At 42.1% G+C, this 23562-nt stretch overlaps 1 protein-coding gene across 5 annotated transcripts in view; it reads left to right on the plus strand.

Annotated features, from left to right (window-relative positions):
• Positions 1 to 23562, plus strand: part of KCNQ1 (potassium voltage-gated channel subfamily Q member 1) — a 481025-nt gene that overhangs the window by 165627 nt on the left and 291836 nt on the right. The window lies entirely within an intron of this gene.

Consider the following 23562-nt stretch of genomic DNA (forward strand, 5'->3'; position numbering starts at 1 on the left):
TGAAAACTAGTCAGCACCTATAGTTAATGACAATAATGTTTCTGGGGGGGGGGGCAAAAACCATTGAAATTAGAGTAGAGAGGAAATATTTATTCTGGAAAAAAGTGCAAGTCTACATGGGTTGAGTACACATTGGAACAGTGCTCTTTACTACTTGATTTGTTAACTGCAATTAACTGCAATTTTATCAGTCCTGCATATTTTCTGTGGATGTGCAATGCTGGGAGACATGATTAGCTACTCTGAGACTATTCTAGGTTTTTAAAAACCCACTTTATTTTACAAAAAAAGTCAAGCTACTTATATATTAACCCGTTCTCCCAAAAACATGTTGAATGTAAGTTAAATACATAAGCAATAAGCAAGTTGTACTATTTTGCTGCTTATTATCCTTACTTGCAGATAGTTCTGCATGCATCCACACTTTGCTTTTGTCTTTCAACGTCAAGTGTGGTGAACTGCAAAAACTCAGCAGGAACAGCTTTCCTACACAATTGCTGAATGAATACTTAATAAATCGCTACCTAATATATTTGTAAGTCATATTGAAATCCAGAAATAAGTGATTATTAGTCCAGCACTGAGTGAAACTATGCCTCTTCACACAGCTATTCCTGTTGTGTGACACCCTCATTCTGATTTCAGTGCTGTACAGACCTAATCTTCATTCCACAAAGTTCTTTGGTGGAAAACAACATAAAGACTTTTTATTAGATATGAAGTGTAATTTGTAATTATGGCTTTCTTGTATCATCATCATCATCATTATTTTATTTATATCCCGCCTCCCCCCCGGAGGCTCGAGGTGGGTCACATAAAACCAATCCCCTAAAACCAATACAGTAAAAACATGGTAACCCACAGAACCAATCATTAACAAAATTAATTCTAACAAGACAATACCATAGCAAGCAAGGAGGCATAACCCAGGCAGTCCCTGAACAAAATTTGTAATTTATTTAAGCACAGCTAAATATGTCCCTTAGACATCAAGTTAAGCTGTGCTTGAACCTGATGTGTTAAAATCATGCATATATGGCTCCTTCCACTTTTCCTTCCCTAGTCATATGGAACACGATGAAGGAATACTGGTTTAAGAAGAACTCTGGTTTCCTAGACCCACTGCTTAACTGGAGGTGATTTCCCTTCCAGTAACCAAGATTCTGGTGTGTTCATGCATGTGTAAGCTCTTTCTGGTAAAACTACTTTCCTATATTCGTAGAACAGTGCTACCCTAAGTGGAGTTATATACCCTTCTAAATCCATTGAAGTCAATGGGCTTAAAAGGCTGTAACTTTTGTTTAGAATGACACTTAAACCACCATTCTTTCTTTGCACTTTGTGAAAGATGGAAATGGGGAAGAGGGAGGAGCAAGGTGAATGTGAGAGTCTGGCTTAAGTGAGGCTCATATATATTTTTATTAAATGGCTGTCAAACTGAAGACTGCAATGAGCAGGACTCTGAAGAGGCAGCATCGAATCAATGTCTGGATGAAGCATGGGGGACTAGAAAAGTGATTTGCTGAAGGCCAGTTAAGGACAACTTGTACACCAAAATTAGTTCCATGCCCCATAGAAAAAGATTCTTAAGTATAAACATAACTATCCCTTCTTCAGCATATCACTTGTACCTAGAGCTTAACTTCAATTTTATATGCTACTTAGCACATGGGTAAGTTGAAAGCAGTTTTAATTCTTGTCTTAAACTGGAAGTTTTTGAACCTGGTATTTCTTTGTTTTTGTTGTTTTTTAAAAAGAAAAATACTGAAGCTTAGGACAGAGTTCTTCTGCTAGGTCTTTGGTTGAGGCTAGGACACAGAAGATCTGAGGCCCCCCTTACTCCTAAATAAGACATCTAAGACTTAATTAGACAACAATAAGATGAGCAAGGGCACCCCTGGATTCTCCCTGAGGCACTGGGGGGGGTGACTGGAAAATGGGGTGAAGCTGGGGGGGTGTTATTTTTCACCAGGACTTGACTGTAAGGGGGGTTGATAATATTTTTAATTTTTATGTAGGGTTTTATCTTTTATGCAACCTGCCGCAAGATGGCTCGCCAATAGCGGTGGGGAAGAACTCAAATAAATATTAATAAATCCAATCTACTTATCTTCTCAGAAGCATGTCACACTAGGTGATTCTCAGGTTTCATTATGTGTATATAAAATTGTGGCCTGAATGACATGTAATGCCTAGTAATGAACATTTACCTTGGTTTTCAGTGCAGCTTACAATGTGTACTTCACTTTTTGCTATTCTCTGCTTCCCTCCCTTCCCCCACATTCTCTTCTTCATCTCTCAGCTTTCCTCACGCCTGCCTCTCTTACTGAAGCCAGAATGTGTGTGTGTGAGTGAGTGAATGAGTGAGAGAGAGAGAGAGAGAGAGAGAGAGATCAGGACAGGAAGTTCCTGCCAGGTCCCCCCCCCCCTCCGGTTGCAAGTACCTCAGTGCCTAGATTTCTAGAACTCATCATAATTGCAAGAGAAATATTACAGAATTACTTTGGAGGAAGAGCTGTTTTATAGCTGTGTGTGCTTTTTCTTGAGATCTACCTTTCCTGCATACCACGAAAGTAACCAGCTATTTAAAAAAGAGAGAGAGAGAGAAGGTACTGATCTGCAAGGCATTAAAACACAAAGTATTCATGGCTTATTAAAATCCCTTTGACTTCAGTTGTTCCAAATAGGCTGTAATCCAGGTACTCTCGCACACTTTGATTTTAGATAGTATAAATCTGCACTCATTCTTCAATTTCAACTTGTTTGTGGATTTGGCCATCCACTGTGCCAGTTCCCGTCTGTTCTTTCCGTCAGAAACTGGGAACCATAAAGCATAGAGGAATATTGGCTTGCAGTAAGCGGGAGCTGCTGGAGATCATTACAGAAAGGGAGGAGATAAATAAAAGGTTACCGAGCTACATGCAATAGATCATAATATCACAAAAAGAAAAGCTAGGTGGAACTGGTTAAATTATATGGGAGGATCATAAGCCTCCAAATTGCTATTGGCAGCATATAGAAAAGCTGCTGGAGCCGCTTCATGAGATATGCTGGAAGTTCCAGGAACAGAGCAGACATTATGCATGGAGGTGGTATTCCAGTTGGGACTGAATGATAAGGTAAATTCTTGTACTGTTCAACTGAAAGCCAACAATACATAGCCTTTAAAGTGGATTGATGAACCTCTGATATCAGAGACTCCAACAGAGAAGACCACCACATACCGCAATGCCCCAGCCATATGATGTGAAGGCGGTCCTCAAAATTCAGATCCCAATGTCATAGGATCACAGAATCATAGATTTGGGTCATCTAGTCCAGCCCCTGCAGAATGCACAAAATTCACAAATACCACCACAGTGACCTCAATAACATGCCCAGATGATTTCCCCCCCCCCAAAAAAAAAAAAACGAGAATCACTTGGCCAGTGTAGCCTGGAAGACATTTCTCTTCTGGTCCCAAAGGGGTGATCGGCATTTCTCTGGGCAGGCAAGAAAAGGCCACAAGAGCCAAGCACCGACACGATCCCTTCTGCCCACACACTTACAATCTGCCTAAGTTCACATAATCAGAATTTATGTCAGAAGGCTATCTAGCCTCTGCTTAAAAATTTCAAAATACAGAGAACCCACCACCTCTTGAGGAAGCCTTTTTCACTGAGGAACCTCTGTAATTGTCAGAAATGTTTTCTGGATGTTTAGCCGAATATTCTATTGAATTAATTTCAACCTATGGGTTCTGATCTGACTGTCTGGAGCAACAGAAAACAACTCTGCTGCATCCTTCAAGTACTTGAAGATGGCTATCTTATAAAGCCTTAATTGGCTTTTCTCCAAGCTAAACAGTCCAAGCTCTCTCAACCTTTCCTCATACACCTCTAAACTCCTCACTATTTTCATTGCTCTCCTCTGAACATGCTCCAGTTTGTCTACATCATTCTTCAATTATGGTGCCCTAAACTGAACACAGTATTCTAAGTGAGGTCTAACCAGAGCAGAGTAAAATGGTACCATCACCTCATGCAACCTGGGCCTATTATGTACATACCAATTTTCACTGCAATCAGTTTGCCAACCCTTTTAAATCGTCATTTTAAAACATGTTTTTAAAACTTTCCTGTTTATGCATGTGCTCTGATACTGCATTGGGTTTTTTTGCAGCAATTATGCATTGGAAGCAATTACTATGGTAACTCTTCAAGTGGGAGGGGAAACTTCCTCAGTTGTAATACAATGTCATCTGACTGTCACTCTGGCACATGCTTCTGTCAGGGCCTCAAGGGAATTGTAGTTTATGAACATGGAGACATCAACAATAAATTTCCAAACCCCAGACTACCTGCAACGTTGGAGTGCACCTTAAGTGTATTACCCAGTGTGAGTGTGTCTACCGAGAAGCAATACCATTGAACTTGGCCTGGAATTCTGACATACAGATAAAGCCTTCTGCACAGCATACCTGTGAGAAGCCCCCTTAGAATCTTCAGTTTGTCTGATGGCAGCTTAGAAAGCTTAGAAAGCCCAGCCATCTAGCCTATCATTGTACTTGTATTTTAAACCCATTACTGCGTGTCCTCTCCTCTGCAGCCAACAGAAACAGCATCCTGCCCTCCTCCAAGTGACAACCTTTCAAATACTTAAAGATGGCTATCATGTCCCCTTTCAACATCCTTTTCTCCAGGCTGAACATTCCCAAGTCCCTCAACCGATCTTCATAGGGCTTGGTCCGTTGGCTCCAGATCATCTTTGTTGCTATCCTCTGTACAATTTCAATTTTATCTACATCCTTCTTGAAGTGAGGCCTCCAGAACTGCACACAGTACTCCAGGTGTGGTCTGACCAGTGCCATATACAATGGGACTATGACATCTTGTGATTTTGATGTGATGTCCCTGTCGATACAGCCCAAAATGGCATTCACCTTTTTTTACCGCTGCATCACACTGCCTGCTCATGTTTAGTTTACAATCCACAAGTAATTTCCATGATCCAGCAAACCTATCACTTGGTCAAAAAAGGAAACCAGGTTGGTCTGACAGGACCTGTTGGAGACAAATACATGCTGACTTCCTTGGATCACCAAATTGTCCTCCAGATGTTTGCAGATCGCTCCCTTTAATATCTGCTCCATTATCTTCCCCACAACAGAGGTCAGACTCACTGGTCTGTAGTTTCCCGGGTCATCCTTCCTCCCTTTTTTGAAGATTGGAATAACATTTTGCTCTCTTCCAGTCCTCTGGGACATCTCCAGTCCTTAAAGAGGTCCCGAAGATGATGGACAAGGGTTCTGAAAGTTCTCCGGAAAGTTCTTTGAGCACTCTCGGGTGCATTTCATCCTGCCCAGGGGATCTGAACTCATCCAGTGCAGCTAAATGCCTCTTGACAACCTCTCTATCCATGTCAACCTGCCACCCAGACACTATCCTTTGGCTACTGCCATCTTTAGTTGTGCCTAAACCCTTTGACCTGTGGGAAAAAACAGATGTAAAATAGGCATTAAGCCTTTCTGCTTTCTCTGCATCTTCTGTTAGAATTTGTCCATCTGCACCCAACAGTGAGCCTATTGCCTCCTTTACTTTACGTTTGCTCCTCACATAACTGAAAAATCTTTTCTTGTTACAATGGGCTTCCCTGTCCAATCTTAGCTCACTCTCAGCTTTGGCCTTTCTGATGATTGATCTACAGTGCCTAGTAATCTGTAGGTATTCTTCTTTAGAGCTCTGTCCTGCCCTCCATTTCCTGAACATTTTCCTTTTCTTTCTTAGTTCCTCTTGAAGTTCTCTGTTCATCCAAATAGGCTTCTTAGAGCTCCTGCAGTGTTTTCATCTTTCTGGGATAGTCATTGATTGAGCATGCAATAGCTCTTGTTTGAGTAGTGCCCACCCTTCACATGCTGCCTTCCTTTCCAGCATTCTCGTCCATGGTATGACACTCATCATGTCTCTGAGTTTCTTAAAGTTTGCCCTACGAAAATCTAACATCCGCGTCTGGCTACAAGCTTCCTTGCCTCCCCATCTCAAAAGGAATTCTATGAGGACATGGTCACTTCCCCTTAGGGTCCCCACCTCCTTCACCTCATCCACCAACTCTTGCCTGTTGGTCAGTATTAAGTCCAGAATGGCTGAACCTCTTGTGGGTTCATCTACCATTTGATAAATGAAATTGTCAGCCAGGCAGGTCATAAAGTTGCATGACTGAGGACGTTTCGCAGAGTTTGTTTCCCAGCACACATCTGGGAAATTGAAGTCACCCATGATGACAAGGTCCTGCCGCTTGGATATTTTCTCAAGCTGCTCACAAAGTGCAGCATCCACATCCTCTTGTTGGTCAGGTAGTATCAACCCTCCATGGTTAAAATATTTGCCAAAGTGTAATGGTAAATATTAATTAGAGTCGAACTGTTGCTATGGAGCACACCTAAAAAACAGTAATTTGTGAGGATCCTTGTTTGACCTAAAGAAGCACCCCCCCACACACACACACACATACCCCATATGGTTTCCTTCTGTCTGCATTCTTATGGAAAGTCATGAAATGTTGGCCTCAAAGTGAGGGAAGAAATGTAATCCAACCTCTTCCTTCTACACTAAACCAATTCCATGTTCATTTTGATGGCAGCTGCTCACTGCTGATGAATCAGACTGTTCTCCTCCCCAGTCCTACCACCCTTGTTTCTCACCAGGCATTAAGAAGAGAGGCAGCCCTGCATGTGCTCAACAGGGAGAAAAACATAACCCGCTAGGATGTTAATGTCATTGACCTGTGCTACCATCTAAAGGCTTGTCCTCCAATCTAAAGACTTAGATACACACTGAAAGAAGAGCCGGAACCCATCAGAATGTTACTCAGACAATGAATCCATTAAGTCCATCTAAGGTGGAATCTAACTGGGGACTGGAAAATCAAGAATTGTGTGTCTGTCTCTACCCAGAATGGAGTCAAAGGTGAAACCATAAGGTCCCCATTTTAAATATTAAATAAACAGCATTCATTTCCCTGCTAAATAATTCTAGTAAATGTTCTTCAATTTCTGAACTATATGCCCTAGTAACATATGGCTATAGTTATATGATTATGATTTCAGGGGAATTTTTTAAAAATGGAAAACATCTGGGTTGGAGGAACTGTAAAGTGAAAATGATTCTTCTCTGTAATTGACCATAATATTAAATAGTAAAAAATATTTTTAATGGAAGATACATTTTTAAAGGAAACCTTTGGCCCTAATCTTTCTCCTTTTGTTTATTTTACTGTTTAAGGTTTTAAAAATCCTCTGAACTTGAGTTTTTATAACACATCGATGAACTGTGAATATTTTTAATATATAACTGTTTCATACAAGTAACAAAGATGTTATAATTAAAAAGTGTATGTAATGTTTTAGATTATACTATCAATTAATAAAATTATAATTGATTCACTTTCTTATGAACTAATAATCAAAGTTGCTTCAAAACATTCAGAATGTGGCAACCAATTTTAAATTTTGGCTTGTGGAAACTCATTAGGTCTGTCCACAGGCATGTGACAGGGTGAAGAATGCTCTGAATCTGCAGCAGCTTGTACAACACAGGTTTACTCTTCTTTACTACCCCAGTTATCACCGTGTAAGGTGACTTATAGAAGCCTTAGATGTCCAAGATTAATCCAGCAATACATTTCTTTGTGGGACCTACAGCTGTGATTTTTTTAAGAGCAGTGAAATTCTGCAGACTGTTGTGCAGCCTTAGTAGCCTTCAAGATATACAATTTATTTATTTATTCAGTTTTTGTGACTGCCCCTCTCAGAATAGCCATCTCAAGGCGGTTTATACCAGTTGTCCCCAACCTTTTTATCACTGGGGACTGGTCAACACTTGACAATTTTACTGAGGCCCGGGGGGGAGGGGTAGTCTTTTGCTGAGGGACGTCGCCACCGCCTGAGCCCCTGCTCCACTTGCTTTCCTGCTGCCACCCGCTGGGGGGCACTGCTAGCAGCAGCTGCACAGTGCCACGCCGAAGGGGAGCCCCAGCCATGGCAGTCACCGAAGAGCACCAAAGGTGAGCCGGTGGCAGAGTGGCAGGGAAGCCCCCAAGGCAGCAGCTGGGGAGGAGGATGAGGAGGAGCTGCGGCCCAGTACTGACTGATCCATGGACCGGTACCGGTCTCTGGACTGGGGATTGGTGACCACTGGTGTATACCATTTCAATAACAGTAAAACATTAAAACCAAAGTGATTACATTTAAAACCATTGAAATAGCCTATGTTCTCTGTAGCTGTCAGCCTTTGCTGTTCATATTGGCTCTACTCCCTCCACCTTTTCAGGGTGGGAATTTTGCAGAGAAGGGCCCTTTCTGGTGGTATTCTACTTATTTCTGGCCCCAACAAAACACCTGGCAGAAAAGCTCCATTTTACAGGACTTTTGTAACTGTAGAAGTTCCTGTAAGGACCACAGCTCTTCCAGGAGCTCATTCCACCAGGCAGGGGCCAGGACCAAAAAGGCCCTGGTCCTGATTGAGGCCAGGTGTATGTCTTTTGGACCTGGGATCACCAGCTTGTTCATGTTGGGAGAATAGAGCACTTGTTGGGGGATATAGTTAGTGAGGTGATCCCTCGGATACATCAGGCCCAGACTACGAATGGCCTTAATGGTCAGTACCAGTACTAGTACCTTGAATCTGATTCAGAATTCAACCAGTTGCATTCTGGACTAGTTGTAATTTCTGGGTCAGGGTCAACAGGAGGCTCATGTAGATCAAGTTATGGTAACATAACTTAGGGGTGATTATTGTATGAAGCAATGTAACCAAGTATTCCACAACCAGGTAGGGTGCTAATAGCTTTGCTTAGCAAAGGTGGTACAAGCCAGCTGTGTTACTCTAGTGATCTGAGCCTCCATAGACAAGGAAGCATCAAAGATCATGCCTGGATTCCTAGCAGACTGTGCAACTGTTAGTTGCATAGCTTCTAGGCAGGGCAGAAATGCTTCCTCTCCTGGCCCTTTCCTACCCAGTCACAGGATCTCTTGGAGGGGTTGTGTTTCACATGGCTGTGCTTGATCTAGACTGTCACTGCTTCCAGGCAACTAACAAATGACTGCGGGGGTGAATCTGGGCGGCCATCCATCAGGAGGTAGAGTTAGATGTCATCCTCATATTGGTGGCACCCAAGTCCAAATCCATGGACCAGCTGGGCAAGAGGGTGCATAAAGATATTAAATAAAGTAGGGGACAGCACTGTACCCTGTGGGACTCCACAAGGAAACTGGCAGTGACATGACTGTCTCCCACCGTGACTATCCACAACCCTGGTAAAAGAGGTTGAACCATTGAAGGGCTGTCTTCTGTATTTCAGTGTCAGTGAGGTAGTGAGCAAGAAGCTCATGGTCTACCACACTGAACACTGCTGTGAGATTTAACAACATGAGCAAAACCAACTTGACCTGATCCAGCTGGCACCGAAGGCCATCCAGGGTTGGGTTGGAAACCAGACTAGAATGGATCAAGAACCAAAGCTACCTTAAGGTATGTTAGAATCTGCTCTACAGCTGCCCTTTAAACCATCTTCCCCAGAAATGCAAGATGCAAGACACGGAGGTAGTTGGCTTGGTTCTGTGGATCCAGAGATGGTTTCTTCAGCAGAGGTCAAGCCACCACCTCTTTCAGTCCCTCTGGGAATGCCCCTGTAGACAGGGAGAGATTGACAATCTCCCAGAGGGAGCCTCCTATTGTCACTTGATTTGAGCAACCAAGAAGGGCAAGGGTCTAGAGGGCAGGTGGATGGCTTAATCAAAGTTAGTTGTTATAAGATGTTTTAACAGCTTTGTCATGAGTCCAAACTTGCTCCAGATATTTCATCTCCCTTTTCTTTTTACACAGCTCCACGGTGTACCATAGAGCTCACTTGAGGCGGGGGTGGAGAAGTTGTTGGGGAGTGATCTCATTGATGAGAGCCAGCATCCAGATATGCCAGTCACTGACCAAATCATCTAATGAGTCGCCAGGAGGCATGGGGTCCCACAGAGCACTCAGGAAACCATCAGGTTCCATAAATCTCTATGGGCAGGCCAAAATGTCTGTCTATACAGGGAGGAGGCAATAGAGCTCGGCCTGAGGGCATAGTGGTCTGACCATGGGATAGAATTTATGGCCTCAGGTCTACATCCACCCTTGCACCAAAGATCAGGTCCAGGATATGGCTCACTTGATGGGTAGGACCAGTAACAACTTGTGTGAGGCTCCAGTGCCACCATGGACAGGTAGTCTGGGGAACTACAATGCCCAGGTGGCTGCCACCTCCAGCAAGCCTGATAGGACATCTGCTGGTGCATTAGGACTGAATAACTGTGGAACAATGCAGATGCCCTGCCTACCAGGGCACTAGGGCCTTAAGGACTTTGGTCAGAGCACCTTAGACTCTGGAATAACAACACAGAAGCTGGTAAAATAGTCCAGCAATTTCTTACTAAAGCTGTATTGGAATCCATAGAACTCACCGACATAATTGTGGATGCAAGTAACTGTTTTAGAGTATCAACAAAGTCATAGTGGGAGGCTATTCAAATTAAAAAAACCCTTTAATGGCATATAAAAACATTGTCAAAATAGGGAAGCTATTTAATAACTGTAACAATGTCTCTCAACTGATTTGCACCAGCAGTGTATGCTGATTGCAAAATAATTTCAGAAATATAATACACAGACTAAAACCATTTCATCAACACTCCTTACTTTTTCACAAGAGTGACCTTAACACTTAATTTAAAATGAAAATATTTAAACTAATGTGTTAGAGCCTCTTGTGGTGCAGAGTGGTAAGGCAGCAGATATGCAGTCTGAAGCTCTGCCCATGAGGCTGGGAGTTCAATCCCAGCAGCTGGCTCAAGGTTGACTCAGCCTTCCATCCTTCCGAGGTCGGTAAAATGAGCACCCAGCTTGCTGGGGGGTAAACGGTAATGACTGGGGAAGGCACTGGCAAGGCCACCCTGTACTGAGTCTGCCATGAAAACGCTAGAGGACCCCAAGGGTCAGACATGACTCGGTGCTTGCACAGGGGATACCTTTACCTTTACCTTTACACTAATGTGAATTAAAATATCAGTTTAATCATTTTGTATTAACAGGCTCAACTTTACCACAAATGATTAATCTTCTTAAACAAACAGCCAAATACTAGATTCATCTGAACTTTGCTCTTGTCATTTAATTGGAACAGAGCGTGTCGCTTTCAAAAAATTAATCCAGCAGGAGCAGTTGTGTGTTAAATGAGGAGTTTGTTGTGTTATAACATAACAAGATATGAACCCAATCCTAAAGAAACAATAATTAAACCAGAGCCACTGTGCAACATGTCTGTTGAGGCCAGACTGGGAACATATGTTTACCATATTTTTCAATAACTCATAACAAGGACAGAGGTGCTAACAGAATTAAGTGCAAGTGGTTCAAGCTAAGTATGTGAGATAGTGACAGATGTGTTTGTTTACAATCAGGTCCCACCCCCCCCCCCCAATCATCTGAGCAGGTTGATAAATTTGATTTTTATGTCAAGTAGGGCTCAAAGACAGGGGATCTCCACACACACTGCTTACCTGCCAGTGTTTCCTCAGGCACTTTTCTCCATCACTGAGTTCTGTTGCTGGAAATGAGCTTATTTGGGTGGCATAGGGGAGGTCAAGACCAAGGTTTACATCACTGAGCACCTGCTAGAGCGGTCCCACTGAGCTGAGGATTCACCATGCCTACTGGACTCCCTTGTGGTTGTAATGATGCTTCTGCCAATCCCTCGCCCATTCTTGCTGTTTTCTTCTTCTGGCTTAGATCACCAAGCTAGGTTTCATCCTTAAAACCAAACATCCCTGTTTCTAATCCCCAGACCTTGGCCAATAGGTATCTTGTTACCAAGCTCATGTATACATTTAATATTGATATTTGATTCAGGAATTTGCTGATAGTGGTTATTTTTGGAACATTATAGTGCATTGTTAATGAAATGTTTTTGTTCCAGCACATGCCATTATGACATGTGGTCGCTACCATTAATAAGCTTTTGTTTGTGCAGTACTTATGGGCCTTGCAAGCAGCTTTTCACCCTGAGGGCTATCAGTCAGGCTATTTTATCCATGTTTTTATTATCAGTAGCTGGAAAGCTGAATAATAGAGCTGTTGTTCTGCAGCAGCACCATGTATCCAGCTGGACTGATCTGGCAGGTGTGGACGAATATTCCATTTTGGGGGTGGAGAATTTAGGACGTATAGCAACTTTCTGGTAGCATAATTGTCAGTCTAATGCTTGGGGAGTGGAAAAATGGTTTCTGATAGATTTTGAGCATGTTCCATGCTTCTTAACTTTCTGATAGAAGCCTCTGTATCAACCTGGAGACAGACAATAGATTTAAACAGCTAAAACATGGTTAAAGTGCTTCAGTTCCTGTAGTGTGTGGGCAAGTCTTTCTTTTGCCCCACTGTGTCCTCTAGCTAAATAGATTAGATAGTTTTTTTTTTTTGAAACAGTACAAAAACCTTCCAAACATGGTTGCTAAAATAGCAAGTGGGATGCACACCACAAACAACATTCCCTCTTTTGTATTTCCTTAAACGATTGATTCACTGCCAGCCATAGTTCTAAAAAGCATGATTAATTTTAGGAGAGTGTGGAAAGGGGGAGTAGCCAATCTGTGCTGTCATTTAATTCTGAGCACAATGTAGCCACTCGTGATGAGATGAGGATATCAGTTTAGGGTGTGTTTTCATTTTGAAGGTTCAATTGATTTGGTGGTGATTTTGTATTCTCATGCAAATTGCATTTGGAAATGGAAGACTTTAAGTAACATTTAAATTGAAACCCAAGGTGTACATTCTCCTAATGCTGCATTGTCACATTTTATGGTTTGTTGTGTACCACTTTAATCCTGAGTATAGACAGGTGAACACTAACAGGTGAAAAGTTATAATTGGAAGAATAGGAAACACAGCCATAACAAAAAACGGAATGTAATTCTGTCTCTATTATACCTTGAGGTGCACATATACATAAAGTGCTGTTTCTTTCTAAGGAAATCTTCCTTTTTACAAAACATATTTACTGAGATGTTGTGGGAGTTGGAAGACTAGGGTATGTTACGGCAGCTTCTTAACTCATTCCCTTTATGTTAATTTTTGTTGAAAATTACCACTGGTTTTAGTCACACGTGGCAAAAAAATAAGGGTACTCAATCCCTAAGAAAATTGTTGATAGTTTTGAAGATTTTGCTCAAACTCACATAAATTGTGGTAGCCAGTTATGGGGCCATCATTTCCTCTTGTCTTCTGGCATATAGTAGTATGAATCTTTGTTTCAATAATTGGAATAAATGTAAAAGAACACCTTCTTGTTAGGCTGGAGTTCTCAGCTAATTTAGCTTGCTAACCAAGATGTTGGTGACTTTCAAAAAAGTTGTTGTGAAGTCTGGAACTGGCAGTAAGTTTCTTTCATTTGGTATTAGGAAAAGATCTGTATTGTGTGTCTAGCGTTCTTCTTCCAGATTGTAACTGGATACATTTTGTGTTGTGTTATGTTTCAGGCAGCTGTTCTTTATGTACAGCCAGAGAGCAGACGCTCACATGCTTAACTGCTAGACAGAAATGGGACTTATGTTGAGCCTGTTTGCCTTTGCTTCACACAAAAGAATTAAGAATTAACTATTTAGGTGTGAAATAGTATTAAGTTGTATTTTTTTTTTGTTTACTTGCAGTTTACAGAAACTTAGCATATCATCATCAGCTTGAAACCCAGAGTGGAATGATTTCATATTGCAGCAAAATTTTCCTGTCAGTCTTTGGTACACTAGCAATCTTCCTCTTCTAGAATTTATTTTCAAGAGATTTCTGTCTTTTGGAAGGAAGTGCAGATTAGAATGGTTTTTGCTTTACAGATGAAACTGACAGTGTAGGGGTCTGGGCTTCTTACAGGACTCACTGCAGGTAGGCAAAACTAAAACTGTTTTCTTGACATAACTGTGAGAATTGGCTGTGTATAGGAAGGCTCCAGTGGGAGGAGCTGGAAAGGCAGGGAGAGAGAATGATAGGCTACAAAAGCCTCTCACTGGAGAACACTGGGATTCATAGGAGGCAGACGTATGGAGTCCTTGGAGTTCCAGTTCCCACTGGCAATTACAAGACAGCAGAAGCAATCCAAGTTTTCTCCTAGTGTTTTTTTACTGAGAGCCAGCTTGGTGCAATGGCTAGGAGTACAGACTTCAAATTTTCTGAGTCAGATTTGATTCCCCACATGCAACCAGCTGGGTGAGCTTGGGCTTGCCACAGCACTGATAAAGCTGTTCAGACCAGGCAGTGATATCAGGGCTCTCTCAGCCTCCCCCACCTCACAGGGTGTCTGTTGTGGGGAGAAGAAAGGGAAGGTGATGATTATAAGCCACCTTGAGACTCCTTCGGGTAGAGAAAAGCAGCATATAAGAACCAACTCTTCTTCTTCTTAAGTGGGTATTGCAGGTGGGCAGAAGACTGTGTTCCCCCCTTCACAGACCCTCCCCCATAGTCCCCTCTCCAACAAAAGAAAGTTGCTGCTGTTGCAGCTCACCTTTTCTTTGGCTAACCATCTGGAGTAGCACTTAATGCAAACTGACAAAAAGCCTCCTCTGTACTGCCTTGTTAACCTTTCCTCAACTGTCAGCCAGGAAGTGAACAGCGAGGAAAGTTGTGAGTGCAGACGTCCATCTAAGAAGCAAAAGAACACCAGGGTCCCAAAAATTCCACACTTTTTTTGTACGTTACTTTTAATGACTGGAATGTTTTCCTCCCCATTTTGAGCACAAGATTCTTGAATGCAAGATTTGGAGGAGGAGAGTGCAGCCTAGAATCATTTTCAGATGTTTAATCTTTTATTATTCTAGCTAAGCTTATTTTTGTCCAGCACTCATGAAGTAATAATAATTCAGAGCCCACTTTTGAGTTTATGCAAAGCTGTAAAGAAGCACAGCAGTTACTACCATCATAATGACAACAATAATTAATATGAACACTTTAACTGCTGTAGAAATGCATAGTCATTACGCCAGCCCTGTAAAGAAGGCAATATAATAAATGACTGCACATGCCAGTTCAAATAATAAGTTAACATATATTAATTAAAACATTTTCTGTGGTTTCTTTAATGTGGCAAAATGTCATCCTACTAACTTAGGATTTCTTTTTGTATCAACTTAAGTTTATTTTCTTATGCTAAAGGCAGGACTACATGTTACCTTGGGCAGATGTGTGTATTCCTTTGCTTCAGTTATACTCCTCTTTCTCCCAGTGAGGACTGGGCAGATCATTTGGAGAGACACGTGATTCACAGTCAAACACACTGTGTGTTGATTTTCCCTAGCCCCAACTTTTTTCTATGGAGGCACAAAACTACTGACTACATCAAAATAGGATAGCTAATCAGGTGAGGGCAGTGGGCTGTTTTGCCTGGCTGCTCTGCCCTATTTCTGTGGGTGGGGTTTTTCCTAGTAAATAGGCCAGGTTGCAATAACTGGTTCAAGCATAACTAAATGGCAGGAATAGATGGAGGTGCTGAAGGAAATACTCTGAGACATCTGCAAGATGGATAGCTTGTTGCGATACGCAGATCCGCCATTTATATACGTTGAATACATATATAAATAAATAAACTAGTTGAGCCCAGGCTTGGTTGTCTCATATCATCATTTGGAGGGGAGGGGGGTTGGGGCAACTGGATTTTGGAGGTACTCATCAGTAGATAGCATTCTTGATTGCCCCACAGATCTGTCTGTCAGGCCCTTCCCCCCAAATTGGGCTCAGAGAGTGGGATGTAAAAAGATAGCAGATGCCCAGAAGAGAGTTTCAGGGAAAAACAGACAGGTAAGGAGAATATTTAAATTCTCTTTTCTCTGTTATCTCCAGGAAATGTTGATTATCCCCACTCCTAGGGTTATCAACTGACTGGGGAAAGAAAATATCCTGTCCATTTAAGTAAGTGTAATAGCTTATTTACCAAGGTTTTTTTCTTTTTTAAAAAAAACTTCCCTGCCATGAAAAGTTTCAGCTGCACATTTCCACACATTAATGGACAGGACTATTTTGTTTTGTTTTTCAGGCCAGTTGGCAACTCTACCATACCACACAATAGTGTTATATCACAATCAGGTTGTTGGTAGCCCTGTGTTTACCTCAGATAAGGTAGTTTCCTGTGGAAATAAATGTTTTTATAACATTAATGACCTAATGCCTACCCCTTTACTGATGTGAATATGTGCCTAGTTTGGTTGGGAAATATTGCACAAGGAAAATACTAAAGTTTTGAGCAAGTTGTAACCTTTCAAAGGGGAAAGCACTGACTAGTGGGTGAGATGTTTTGCTGGAAACTGTCATTATGTTATATTTGGAGCTCAAAGACGTTTTTCTGGAAATTGTCATCATGCTATATTTGGAGTTCAAGTTTAGTTTAGTATGTGGGTGAAGCAGTTTGCTGGCATTCTACTTGTTTTTCTGGCCTTCTGTATATGCCCAGTCTTTTACACTAAATAGCTGGTGTTCACTGTTTGAACAAAGGTAGGATGGTACTTCAGGACTGGGAACAGAGTTAGAAAGCAACTTCAGATAAATGATATTTAGTTATCTTGAGCCCCTTCATTTGCTGACGATGTGTAAAGGACAATGTTATAGCTACCTTTTTGTCACCTTCAAGCTTTGACATGTGTCGCATGTTTGTGTTTTGAGGCAACTTGCTCAGAAATACCCTTACCTTTTGTTTGCTTATGGCAAGCAGCAGACAAGAATGACTTGGTCTAGCATTGGCCTAAGAATTAACAGCTCTAACAAGGAAGATCAGTCAGAGGGGACAGTCAGTAATGCATGCTGGAATAAATGTATGACATTCAGAGAAGATTATTCCAGGATCCATAACAAAGAACCCAGATCAAGAAGTAGGGGAATAGAAATTGGGTATCATATTGATGCTAGTGAGATGGGGGGTGGTAGTTGTGCAAGCCTTGAGAACATACTGCGATGCACTAAGCCAGGTTTTTTCAGCCAGGGTTTAGAATCATAGAATCACAGAGTTGGAAGGGACCTCCTGGGTCATCTAGTCTCACCTCCTGCACTATGTAGGACATCACAACCCTATCGCTCATCCACCGTAACCTGCGACCCCCTTGAACCTTCACAGAATCAGCCTCTCCGTCAGATAGCTATCCAGACTCTGTTTAAAAATTTCCAAAAAAGGAGAACCCACCACCTTTGGAGGAAGCCTGTTCCACTGAGAAACCACGCTGTCAGGAACTTCTTCTGGAGATTTAGATGGAAATTCTTTTGAATTAATTTCATCCCATTGCTTCTGGTCCATCCCACTGGGGCAAGTGAGAACAACTCTGCTCCATCCTCTACATGGCAGCCTTTTAAATACTTGAAGATGGTTATCAGAGCAGAGTAAAGCAGTACAATCACCTCCTGTGGTCTGGACATTATACACAGTTTGATACAGCCCCAAATCCCATTTGCCTTTTTAGCCACTGAGTTACAGTGCTGACTCATGTTCAATGTATGGTTTGCTAAGACTCCTAGATCTTTTTTGCACATACTATGGCCAAGACAAGTCCCCCCCTCCCATCCTATATTGGTGTATATGGTTTTACCAACCTAAGTGCAAAGCTTTATATTTGTCCCTATTGAATTTCATTTTATTTAGTTTAGCCCACTTCTTAAGCCTATCAAGATCATCCTGTATTCTGATTGTGTCTTCTGTTATGTTTGCTACCCCTTCCAGTTTAGTATCGTCTGCAAATTCAATAAGTACCACCTCTAATCCCTCATCCAAATCATTTATAAATATGTTGAACAACAGAGGCCTCAGGACAGATCCCTGGGGGCACTCCACTTGTCACTCTTCTCCAAGAGGATGCTGAACCATTAACAAGTACCCTTTGGATATGATCTGTCAACCAGTTATCAATCCACCTGACAGAATTAGGATCCATACTGCCTTTTACCAACTTGCCAACAAGAATATCATGTGGAACCTTATCCAAAGCTTTACTGAAATCCAGAGAACTATGTCCACAGCATTCCCCTGATCCAGTAGTCACTTTCTCAAAAAAAGAGATAAGGTTGGTCTGACATGACTTGTTCTTGCAAAACCCATGCTGAGTCTTAGAAATCACAGCTCTCTGTTCTAGCTGCTCAAGGACCAACTGTTTGATGATTTGTTCCAAAATTTTGCCAGCTACAGATGTCAAGCTGATGGGTCAGTAGTTACCCGGATCATCCTTTTTCCCTTTCTTGAAGATGGGCACAACATTTGCCCACCTCCAATCGTCTGGCACCTCACCTGTTCTCCAAGAAGTGTCAAAAATAATGGGCAGAGGTTCAGAGATTATATCTTCAAGTTCTTTTAGTACCCTTGGATGCAATTTATCTGGCCCAGAAGACTTTGTTTCATTTAAAGAAACTAGGGGGCTTTACGCACTGGGATCTTTGTTGCAAATTGGTCACTGAATGAAAAATCGCCATTTAAAATAGTGGAATTCGTCGTTATGCATACCTGCCTTTGTAGTGGAATCCAGTTGCGTTTTGTAGCGTTTCCCACAGCTTCCGGTCTCAGCAGAAAAGGAAGCGCTATTGCCAAGCTCGTCCCGCCCCTGGCCGTCAAGCAGCCAATGGGCAGCCGTTAGCATGCTCCCAAACAGCCCCTTTCCCTTTAAGAAAGGTTTTTTTAAAAAAAAAACAGACCCATTGTAACGAATCTGTGTAGATTCGTTGCAACGGAGAGACCCATCCAGCTGCCTAATGTGAGCTGTCGTTTGATCGTATGATCGTTGCCACGCTGCCTCGAGTGATAAAAAAAAAATCCCCCCCCCCTCTCACGGGCCCGATTTTCGGCTGAATTAATGTGTAAAAAATAAAGGGACTTTATTTCAGCAAACGGGCTTTTATGTGGTTTGTGCTTAGTGACTAAAGGTGAAGGACTGAAGCCAGGGAAGCCTCTAAACAGAAAGAGGCTCGCTGGTGCGTTTATCCCCGCTCGCTCGGAGAAAAAAAAATGGCGATCGCTTCGCCGGAAGTTTGGAGGACAGGCTCAGGAGGAGGGACTTTGAAGAAACCGCAACAATGTTAACGCACAGGTCTTTTTCGCTAGTGTTGCAGATTGGTTGCAAGAGTGTAGCGCTTTCCGGAGGGTGAATCCACTTTTTGGGATTCCCCTGAAAGCGCTACAAGGAAGCGCTTTTTGCAGATTGGTTTCAGGTGTGTGGCAGATTGTCTATGACGTCGTGCGTTATGGCAAATCAATAGCGTTTCCAATTGGCAACCATTGTGCGATTTTGAAGGCGTGCAAAAAGCCCCTAGGTGTTTATGGACTGCCCTCACAGTGTTCCTAGGCCACCATTCCCATCCCCCCTGTTGTGATATGTTTTTGCTACACTGAGCACTACACTGAGCACTACACTGAGTCCTTACTCTTACTTTTACTTGAAATGGAACTAAAGATCTTATTCTTACTTGAAATGTAACTAAAGAAACCCTGGGGTTTCATGAAACTCTGGGGGTTCTTGATGGTCCTGAAAGGGTTTCCTGAATGGGTGAAAGTTAATTAATCTGTTTAATCTTTAAAAATGTTAAATATTTATCAGGTAATATGATCATATATGGTCTTGTCAACCCACCCTCCTCCTCCCAAAATGGCCAGTGACGGGCCTGGATGGGGTGGGAAGGGGTGGGGCTCCAGGTGAGCATGTACACAGCTATGCTTCCCAACCATATTCAGCATGATCGCACACTTCTGGGGTTTCTTGAAGCCTGAAGAATGTTTCAGGTATTATTCAGTGGTAAAAGAAAAGGGCTGCACTAAGTGCATGAATTTAAATGTGTTAGTAGTGGAGAGTACTAACATGGTTATCTCTCGTGGGGGATTTTCAATGCAAGTGACATTCAGAGGTGGTTTGCCATTGCCTGGCTCCCCATCATGACCCTGGAATTCCTTGGTGGTCTCCTATCCAAATACTAGCCAAAGCTGACTCTGTTTAGTTTGAGAGATCTGACTAGCCTGAGCTATCCAAGTTAGAACTGTTAAATATATAAATGTAACTGACAAATTTTAAAAATTCAAGTAGCAACCTAGAGGTTTTAAAGTAACACAAACATTCTGAGATATATCAGAGCACTAGCACCAGATGCTGATGAAAACATTTATCACTGTGTTTCCCCCAAAATAAGACACACCATTGTTTATTTTCAGGGAGTGTCTTATTTAGAAAAGTCAGTGCCATCAACAAAGGTGTTTATGTGGGGTAAGAGACCCCCACGGACTGTTGCTGGTTAGTGCTGGGGAGCAGCAGCTTTACAGGTGTTTGTGGGGGGTGAGAGCGACTGGGGTGGCCAACGACATGGAGTGGCAGAGTGCTGATACTGGTGGCAGCCAGCCAGCACCCGCCCGCAGGTGCAGATCTCTGTGCCCGTGTACAGGTGCCAGCTGGCACACTGGTGCAGGTTCCACCCTTCCTACCAGGAAAGCAACCCCCAAAGGGGCCAGGAGAAGGAAGTGGGTGCACAGCGGGGGAAGAGGGAAGAAAAGCAGGGTGGAGGTGGAAATGTGCTGGGTGTGCTCGGGGCTGGAGCCCAGGAGGATGCCTGGCTGGCTGCAGTCCCCCAAGTCTTCTGCCAAGTATCATCTGGCTCGTTACTGCTGGTCATCCCTGGTTACCAAAAATATCCTCCTCACTACCTTGTCTCTCCTACTCTGGCTGCTGGGAGGAAGCTGGGATCGCTGCCGCTGCGCTGAGGAGGAGGTGGCGTGCACTGGAATCCGCCTCAAGGGAAGGCGGGCAGCGCCCTTTTTCTCCTCTTGGTTGGGCTTTTCTGCCTCCTCCTTTGAAGAGAGGAGAGAGAACCACCCCCAAGTCAGAGCGGATTCCCAGCCCCGCAGCTGGGGGAGAGAGACCCACAGTGCTGAGTAAAAAGTAATCCGCAGCTTTACTTCTATGGTGTATATTGTGTAAACACTTAGAAATCCTGCTACAGTTTATGGGTATGTCTTATTTTCGGGGTATGGCTTATATTGCACAAATGCTTAGAAATCCTACTATGGCTTATTTTATGGGTATGTCTTATTTTCAGGAAAACACAGTAGCTGCCTTTCTGCTTTGTAGGACTCAAGGCAGCTTACAGTGTAAATAAAACAATTACTACAAAAAAAACACATAGAAGACCACAATTTATAATGACTGCCAGTAACTAAGTTAGTCAAATGCACCCCTAAATAAAACTGTTTTCAACTGCCTATTTTGATAGATATATTAAAGTCATTTGTAACATATGCTTATGCTGCATCTTTTCTTTTGCATGATTATTCCCATTGATATTAAATATGGAACAGGTGACAGGCCTAAAATGCAACTTTCATTAAGTATTTAACAATCCCCCACCCACTCCAGCAACAAGAGGTGCACTGAAAAAAGAGAGTCGGTGTTTCTGTAATGCTCCAGGGAAAGTGCTTATTTTTCAAAGACAATGTGTGTGTGTATTTAAGGGGGGATTCAAAATGATAGTCTCTGACGCCCTGAAAAACTAGTTTGTCAGTGGCAGAAGGAAGATGAGAGTCCTTCCCTGCCTCCGAGACTGTCTCTCTGAAGGCATATCATCTTTACAAGCCCTTGAGCTATAAACAGAACAGCCTTAATAAAGGAGGGGGGGGGGGACCTGCACATGTTGAAAGCAATTCCAAACGTTTGCTACACAAAAAGTAGACATCTTTTAAAGAAAGATTTGGACTTTTCATTATATATCTGAAATGGTTGTTTTTGCCAGCACAAGAGCAGGGAATTCGATTTCCAAAGACTGAAAAGGTACATAGTGTAACTTACAAGCCATGTTTTCTGAATTTGCAATGGTTTCTGAAGTCACGTTTAATTAAATGAGCTTGAAATCAGATATAAACTAACTCACCTGTTTAGCATCTTTATACTTTTATATATGGCACATGTATTATGTAAGTATTCCCCCACCCACCCCAAGAGATCATTCCAGGGGGGTAGCTGTTTAGCCTGCTACTGGAAAAATAAATGAGAAAATTATGGCACCTTAAAGAGTAACGCAGTGTTAATCCAATTTAAAGTTTTAGTGAACTAAAGCCACTTCATCTAATACAGTGAATGAATCCTCTCCATGAAGAAATTTTATGTAGATGGTATCACAGATATAACAGAACCCACAGGAATCATTGGGTGAAATATCATTATATAAAATTTAAATATAATCAAGAAAAATACAGATACCAGTTTTTAGTTATAATACATTAGTTATGGACTGTAATATAGTCCCAGGTTTTGCTAAGATAGTTACAACTTGTAGTGATATAACCCTTCCACAATTACTGCTGCAGTTATGTCCCCTTGAGCCTGTCTTTTCCATATACTGTACATAAAATATATAAAAACTTATTGCATCTGAAGATAAGCTCATGCTGGAATAATGTTTTGATCATCTTTAAATTGCCACTAGATTTATTTTTACTAGAGGCCCATGGCAAAATAATTTCAATGTGTAATACAAGGATTCTTCCCCAATTTACATGGCATATTTTGAACAAAGAAGAAAAGTGCTGCATAAACCCCAACAGAGAAAATAAAGGGGGGGGGGGACACAATTGGTGTTTGTAAGGAAAGAGTTATTAATATTTGTAACCCCCCTAACCTGGATAGCTCAGGCTAGCATGATCTTGTCAGTTCTCTGAAGCTAAAGAGGGTGGTATTGGTCAGTGTTTAGATGGAAGAACACCAAGGTCATGACCCAGAGGCTGGCAATGCCAAACCACTTCTGAATGTCTCTTGCCTTGAAAACCCCACCGTCATATGTGACTTGATGGCAAGAGACAGAGACAGACAGAGAGAATTTCCTCTCCCCTTAATAGAGGTTTAATGGGATGCCATCAACCTCCATGCCATGAAAAGTTTCAGCTGCCTTTTCCCATACATTAAACCTTTATTGAAAGGACTGTTTTTCCAGGCCTGTCAACAACCCACAAAAAGGACACTGGTACTTTGATAAGGTTTTTATATTTCAGAACTTTTAAAACATTCTGTAGAAATGTATTGAGACACAGAAACATCATTTATGAACTTCAGCCAGCTGAAATGATGCCATGTTTGATGCTTAATGATCTCCCCCAGTATTTCAGTCAAGAAAAATTCTCACACAAACACACCAAATGTAAATCACATCTCCTAGATGCTACTTGGGAATAACGAAGTATAAAACCAGGAAGAAGAGCCAGTTTTAGAAAAATAGAAGCCTTGTCCTGGTAGTTGCCTCCATTGTGAGGTGTTTCTTAAAAATACATATATTTTACAATCTAGACGAGGGTGCAGACATGCACACAGTATGCAGAGGGGAATGTGTAGGAGGTTTTACTTCATTGTGCAGCTATGTGCCAGGCCACAAGACAGAAGTATGCACTTCCACTGGGACATGTTGCAAACCCTGGATAAATGCTATAGCTTCCAGGAGAAAGAGTAAGAATCACAGTTGAGATTGTGCTGCTTATTAACTCAAGAAGAGTAGAGGGTGCAATGCAGCTAGGTACCTG

This window comes from Paroedura picta, chromosome 2 (genome assembly GCF_049243985.1).
Source record: "Paroedura picta isolate Pp20150507F chromosome 2, Ppicta_v3.0, whole genome shotgun sequence".
Classification (NCBI taxonomy): domain Eukaryota; kingdom Metazoa; phylum Chordata; class Lepidosauria; order Squamata; family Gekkonidae; genus Paroedura; species Paroedura picta.